The following is a 7908-nucleotide window of genomic DNA, read 5'->3' as shown; positions in this document are numbered from 1 at the left end:
TATGTGGCGAGTGGGGCGGGGAGGAGAGGAGAGGCGTGGGAACGAGGAGTGAGGCCAGGTGTAGTGATTGGAGATGAGCTACACCTGCGCCCCACCGCCAGTATCGAGTCCCACGTAGGAGATGGAAGGATATAAAACTGGAGCGACTATAGTGAAGGACGAGAGAGGACCAGGCCTGGGACGTTATTTTATGTTTTGGTTTTTATTTGTGCGACTGACGCGCCGTTTTGTATTTATTTTTGATTATTAAAATTATGTTTTGATTGTGCGCCGGTTCCCGCCTCCTTCTTCCCGATGATTAGGGAGATTTTATCGTTACAAACCCTAATTAGATTATGAAGAATTATTTGTTGATTCTTAATACATAGGCTACCTTCCACAATATATTTTTCAATTAGGCAATTAGGGACAAAATCAACCATGGCAAAAAGTGGTGGGGACATGTCCCACCCATCCTACACGCAAATTATGCCTATTGCCGCGTTTCCACCACAATGTTACAAACACGCCAGGTACCACCACTTCCACCTGACCCTCATCATCCAATTACCTCTGCACTACAAATACCACACACCCAGTCAGTGTCCGGTCTCGTTCGCAACAAAGTCTTACCTGTATGCTAACTCTAAGGACTAAGTCTATCTCTACTTACCTCTCTCCAGTGATCTTCAGAAGTTCCCAGCCATCTCTGGGTGTGTGTGTACTACACCTCCCTTCTTTGACGTCTCTACCCAGCTACTACAGATCACTTAAATCACAGCAATACTCCATATCACTTTACCCAGCACTACACGCTCCTCTGCTTGTGCCTCAATAAACTGTCTTTCTGTTATCTTCAGCCTCCTGTGGTATTCCATAACAGAAGACCAGACCTAACACCAATCGGCAAAAGCATGAGCCTCACGAACCCCTTTCAAGACCTGGTCGATGCACTACGTAGGACACTCACCACTCTACCCGCATCCCTGACACCAGCGAGCACTTCCTCACCTGCTGTGCACTCCAGTCCCATGGCCAGGCCGGAGCCCAACTGCTGACATCATCCCAGGGCGCCAGTGGTTGGAGCAGCATAACCCTGTCAGCTCGTGGAAGACGGGTGAAGTCCTGAAGTGGGGCGATTCCTGTTTCCAGAGCTGCATCACAGGTTGTCCTGTCCCAGCCAAACCTTCTCCTGCACTTCTTCCAGTTTATACTACCTCAATTGAGAGCCCAGTGGAAAATCAATCCATCTCCATCCCTACATGCTATGCCCCCTTCAGTGACGATCAAGTGATCAAGGATGCGCTGGCCCAGGGTTACATTTGTCCATATACCTCCCCTGCTGCTTCAAGTTTCTTCCCTGTCAAAAAGAAGGACGGAGGCTTACGACCCTGTATCGATTATCGGGCTCTTAACAACATAACCGTCAAATTCCGATATCCCCTCCGCATACGAGAGGGGGATGAGTGGAAAACTGCCTTCATCACCCCTACTGGCCACTATGAGTACTGTGTGATGCCGCATGGACTTGTTAACGCCCCCTCCATCTTCCAGGATTTTATCCATGTGGTGCTCCGGGAGTTCCTCCATAAGTTCGTACTCGTCTACATTGATGATATCCTCATTTACTCCTGTAGCCTAGCGGAACATCGTCGCCTTGTTGCGTAGGTCCTGCAATGCCTGAGGGCCTTTCAGCTCTACCTCAAGGCCGAGAAATGATCCTTCCATCAGCCCTCAATGCAATTCCTTGGTTACAACATCAACAGCAGGGGCATCCAGATGGACGAGGGGAAGGTGAATGCTGTAAGGAATTGGCCCATTCCTACCACCATCAAAGAACTCCAACGATTCTTTGGCTTTGCCAATTTCTACAGACACTTCATCCAAAACTACAGTGCCATCACCAGCCCTCTCACTAGTCTCCTCCGAAATAAGCCAAAATCACTCTCTTGGACACCAGCCGCCACAGAGGCATTCAATTCCTTCAAGAAGGCATTTACAACCGCTCCACTCCTGGTCCATCCTGATCTCAACCGACCCTTCGTTGTTGAAGTCGACGCCTCTACTACCGGAGAGAGAGCAGTCTTATCTCAGCAGCAGGAGAATCCCAGTCGCCATGTGCCTTCTCCCGGAAGCTCAACCCAGCGGAGGTAAATTATGACATTGGCAACCATGAGCTGTTGGCAATCAAGTTGGCCCTGTAAGAATGGAGGCATTGGATGGAGGGAGCCAAACACCCCTTTCTGGTTCTCACTGACCACAAGAACCTTGAGTATCTTCGGGTCGCCAAGAGGTTGACTCCAAGACAAGCCCGCTGGGCACTATTCTTCACCCGCTTCCACTTTACCATCTCGTATCGCCCAGGGGCAAAGAACGTGAAGGCTGACGCCCTGTCCCGGTGTCATGCCCTCAAAGAAACCCTAGAGGAACCCGAAACCATACTCCCAGAAAAGGTCATCATCAGCCCAATTAACTGGTCTGCCAAGACCCTTCCTCCATCCGATCCTGCTACCAACAACCCGCCGGGTTGCCCACCGGAACACCAGTACATCCCCAGGACACAGCGCACTCCACTCATTCACTCCGCTCACACATCTCTTGGCACTGGTCACCCGGGGGTCAATGACACCCTCTCGTTGCTAAGGGAACGCTTCTGGTGGCACAACATGGCCTCGGATGTCAGAAGGTATGTGAACGGATGTACAGACTGCACCATCTCTAAAAGCCCACGCCATCTACCATCAGGCAAGCTCCATCCTCTGCCCATCCCTAGTCACCCGTGGTCACACCTAGGGGTGGAATTTATTACTGATCTTCCTTCTTCAAATAATAATACCTGCATTCTTGTCATAGTGGATAGATTTCTGGTCAGGTGAACCCTCGGATGTCCCCATCATCGACTACTGGTTCCGGGAGAGCGAGAGGGTCTGGGACGCGGCCCACCACCAACTCCAGCGGGCCCTATGCAGGCGCAGGATGATAGCCGACCTTCGCTGATCCGAGGCCCCTACATACCAACCCGGTCAGAAGGTCTGTCTGTCCACCCGGGACATCCGCCTGCACCTGCCCTGCCGCAAGCTAAGTCCCAGATTCATTGACCCATTCACCATCCTTGAGCAGATCGATACGGTCACTTACAGACTCCAATTACCACCTGAGTACCGGATTCACCCCACTTTCCCTGTGTCTCTCCTTAAGCCTCACCATCCGTCTGTTTCTCCCTGCCTACGAAGTAAGAGACATCCTGGACTCCCGGCGGCGTGGTGGACAACTTAAATACCTAGTGGACTGGGAGGGTTATTGGTCCAGAGGAACGTTCATGGGTCCCACGCAACGACATCCTTGATCCGAACTTACTAAACACATTCCACTCCAGTCATCCTAACCGGCCAGCTCCCAGAGGAAGAGGACGTCCACCACGTCCTCGGGGTCCTCGGCCCTCAGGAGCGGGCCATGAGGAGGGTGGTACTGTTACAAACACGCCAGGTTCCACCTCCACTCATCCCCAATGCACGCCCTCACCTTATTCAGTTCAATTCAAGTTTATTTGTATTGCGCTTTTTACAATACAAACCGTTACAAAGCAACTTTACAGAAAATGATGTTTCTACAATATTTAGTAGTAGCTTATGGTGGTGACTGTCAGTTTGTGCATGTTTGACAGGATTTTTAGAAAGAAATAATACAAGACGTAGTCAGCCAGAAGATGAACATTATTAATATTATTAATAATTATTATATGATGCAGTCACACTTGTAGCAATATTTGTTAGTTCTGTTTGTCGATTCAGGGTTAGCATCATCTGGGGTCCTCTGAGGGTCAGCATCATCTCTTCTCAGGTGTTCTGAATCCAGACTGGAGCTTGTGTAAATCCTAGTTACCATGGGATGTAAATCCCGTGGCAAAACATAGAAACAAAATAGAAACATTATTAGCATAGCTGCTGATCCAACAAAGTAAAATTAGTTTAACCCAAACTAATGAATAAAAATGCACATTTGATCAGATGCAACTACACTCACAATTTAAGAGATACATTATTCGAATGCTTGGCGAAAGAGATGCGTTTTTAATCTAGATTTAAACAGAGAGAGTATGTCTGAACCCCGAACATTATCAGGAAGGCTATTCCAGAGTTTGGGAGCCAAATGTGAGAATGCGTTTTTTGACCTTAGGGAGCGTGATGGATTGTAACGTGGTATAAGGCTAGTTAGGTACGCAGGAGCTAAACCATTTAGGGCTGTATAGGTAAGTAATGATAATTTGTAACTGATACGGAACTTAATAGGTAGCCAGTGCAGAGACTGTAAAATTGGGGTAATATGATCATATTTTCTTGACCTCGTAAGGACTCTAGCTACTGCATTTTGGACTACCTGTAGCTTGTTTATTGAAGAAGCAGGACAACCACCTAGAAGTGCATTACAATAGTCTAGTCTAGAGGTCATAAATGCATGAACTAGCTTTTCTGCATCAGAATCAGATAACATGTTTCGTAGCTTGGCAATGTTTCTAACATGGAAGAATGCAGTTTTTGTAACATTGGAAATATGATTTTCAAAAGAAAAGTTGCTGTCTAATATAACACCCAGATTTCTGACTGTAGAAGAAGTAACAGTACATCTGTCTAGTTGCAGATTGTAATCTATAAGACTCTGTGTAGTGTTTTTTTTGGTCCAATAATTAATATCTCTGTCTTATCCAAATTTAATTGGAGAAAATTATTTGTCATCCAAACTTTTACATTTTTAACACACACTGTTAGCTTAGATAATTTAGAAGTTTCATCTGGTCTCGTTGAGATATATAGCTGAGTATCATCAGCATAACAGTGGAAGCTAATTCCGTATTTTCTAATAATATTACCAAGGGGCAACATGTATATTGAAAATAGAAGGGGACCTAGGACGGATCCTTGTGGCACTCCATATTTTACTGATGATAAATGAGATGACACCCCATTTAAGTAAACAAAATGGTAGCGATCGAACAGGTAGGATCTAAACACTTTTAGAGCCTGCCCTTGAACACCTGTATAGTTTTGTAATCGATCTATGAGTATGTCATGGTCTATTGTGTCGAACGCAGCACTAAGATCAAGTAAGACTAGAAATGAGATGCAGCCTAGATCTGACGCAAGGAGCAGGTCATTTGTAATTTTAACAAGTGAAGTTTCTGTGCTATGGTGGGGCCTGAAACCTGACTGAAATTATTCATACAGATCATTTTTATGCAGGAAGGTGCTCTATTGAGAAGACACAACTTTTTCTAAAATTTTAGACATAAATGGAAGATTTGAAATAGGCCTATAATTTGCCAGTACACTAGGGTCTAGTTTTGGTTTCTTAATAAGAGGCTTGATAACCGCCAGCTTGAATGGTTTTGCGACGTGACCTAAAGATAACGACGAGTTAATGATATTGAGAAGCAGTTCTTCGGCTACAGGTAACAACTCTTTCAGTAATTTAGTGGGTACAGGATCTAATAAACATGTTGTTGGTTTAGATACAGTGATAAGTTTATTTAGCTCTTCCTGTCCTATAGTTGTAAAGCACTGTAATTTATCTTATCTTTGGGTGCGATGGATGAAACTGAAGTGTTAGACGCTGTAGAATCTACATTCACTATTGTAATTCTAATGTTATCTATTTTATCAGTGAAGAAATTCATAAAGTCATTACTATTTAACGTTGGTGGAATATTTGAATCAGGTGGCGTCTGGTTATTTGTTAATTTAGCCACTGTGGTTATTAAAAACCTTGGATTGTTTTGGTTATTTTCTATGAGTTTGTTGATATGCTCTGCCCTAGCAGTTTTTAGAGCCTGTTTATAGCTGGACATACTGTTTTTCCATGCAATTCTAAAAACTTCCAAGTTAGTTTTTTTCCATTTGCGTTCAAGACTACGAGTTACTTTCTTGAGAGAGTGAGTATTACTGTTATACCATGGCAACCTTTTTCAATTTGATGGGGGCAACAGTTTCTAAGGTATTAGAGAAAATAGTGCCCATGTTGTCAGTCATTTAGTCTAATTCATGTGTATTTTGGGGTACAAATAGCAGTTGAGATAGATAAGGCAGGTTATTTGCAAATCTTTCTTTGGTGGCTGGAACAATAGTTCTGCCCAGACGGTATCGCTGCGACATATAGTTAATATCAGTGATATGCAGCATGCATGATACAAGGAAATGGTCTGTAATATCATCACTTTGAGGTACAATATCTATAGCAGCAAGATCGATTCCATGAGATATAATTAAATCTAGTGTATGATTAAAACAATGAGTGGGCCCCGTGACATTTTGATCTCCTGCTGATCCTGAACACTTCCGCCTGACCCTCATCATCATCCAATCACGTCTGCACTACAAATACCACAAACACGCAACCAGTCAGCATCCGGTTTCGTTCACAAAAAGGTCTTACCTGTATGCTAACTCCAAGGACTCTATGCCTACTTACCTCTCTCCAGCGATCTTCAGAAGTTCCCAGCCATCTCCGTGCATGTGTGTGGTACACCTCCCTCCTTTGACGTCTCTACCCAGCTACTACGGATCACTTCATCACAGCAATACTCCATATCACTACCCAGCACTACCCACTCCTCTGCTTTTGCCTCAATATACTGTCTTTCTGTTTTCCTTAGCCTCCTGTGGTATTCCGTAACACGCAGGAACTTTACCCAGGAACTAGGGACTTTGGCCTGGTACTTGGTGTGTTTCCACCGCAGGAACCAGGAACTAAATAAATTTCCAGGTAAAAAAATGCCCCTAAGTCCCTGCTGGCGGGGTGGTACTTTTTCAAAGTTCTGGAACTTTCGGGGACGGGGCTTGGGCACGAAACATCCTGATTGGTTGAGTTCATGCAGTATTGGTTGAGTTCAAACACCATTTATTCGGATCATTTTCAAAATATTACTGTTATTGTGTCATGAAATGTAATTTTAAATATTTTTTGGAAGCAACCCTGGGCGCTGCCATTGGCTAGCGGAACCCCACCTGCTGTTAGCATTCCATTGACTCCCATTCATTTTGGCGTCACTTTGACAGTGAGTAACTTTACATCTGAGGCATTTAAAGAATCCATTTGTCCATTCATTATTTCTAAAGAAACACGTAAATGTATAAAAGGCTCCATTACCTTGTATCTTACATTATGGCCCCGTAGAAGCAGTTTTTGTAAAAAAAAAAAAATAGGCTAATGATTGCGTCATAACCAGCGACTCTCTCTGTCGCACAGTAGAGAAATTACCGTATGGACAGGAGGAGAAGCTCGCAGACAATCTTTTAATGTCTATGAGGCAATCGGGGTGACGTGGAGGCATAAAGTCAAGTGAGATAATTAATCAGAATACTTACCAAAATGTGCTCCTGTTCACGCTCGCCTTCTCTGCAAGATTCGGTGGGTGATTCAGATTTCTCTTGGCACAGCGATTAGAAGACTTACAGGTTGCTCACGTGACATCTACGTCATCAAGCTCAGTTTGAGCCTGCGCAGTACGCCCGACCCCCAGGAAGTGAGTTCTTCAAATTGACTTCTCCGTTGAATCCAGTGGGGTCACTGTGTCCATTTCTTTTACTGTCTATGGTAATTTCGGTGAAAACTCGGCATATGCCTTGAGTTCAGTCAAAGTCCTTTCAGGCAAGTCGTGCCACTCGGCCGCCATCTTGGCAACGCCTCCGGGCAGCTATTTCAGAATAACAAGACCAGCTCCTATCTAAATGAATGGGCAGAGAGTCAGAACTGCACTTTCACTGGTCACCAGGACATAAAAACAGCATGTATAGAAACAGCAGTGAAATATGATAAAAATCGCTGAAAATTTTTGATGACTTTGCCCCAAAATAAGGTTTAAAACGCCTTTTTCCCCACAGGTTATACCTTTACTACGCATGCGCAAGGGTTCCTCAACTGTGTGCATACGTCAGT

Source organism: Carassius gibelio, chromosome B21 (genome assembly GCF_023724105.1).
Source record: "Carassius gibelio isolate Cgi1373 ecotype wild population from Czech Republic chromosome B21, carGib1.2-hapl.c, whole genome shotgun sequence".
In the NCBI taxonomy this organism is placed as follows: domain Eukaryota; kingdom Metazoa; phylum Chordata; class Actinopteri; order Cypriniformes; family Cyprinidae; genus Carassius; species Carassius gibelio.
This window is presented reverse-complemented; position numbering follows the sequence as displayed.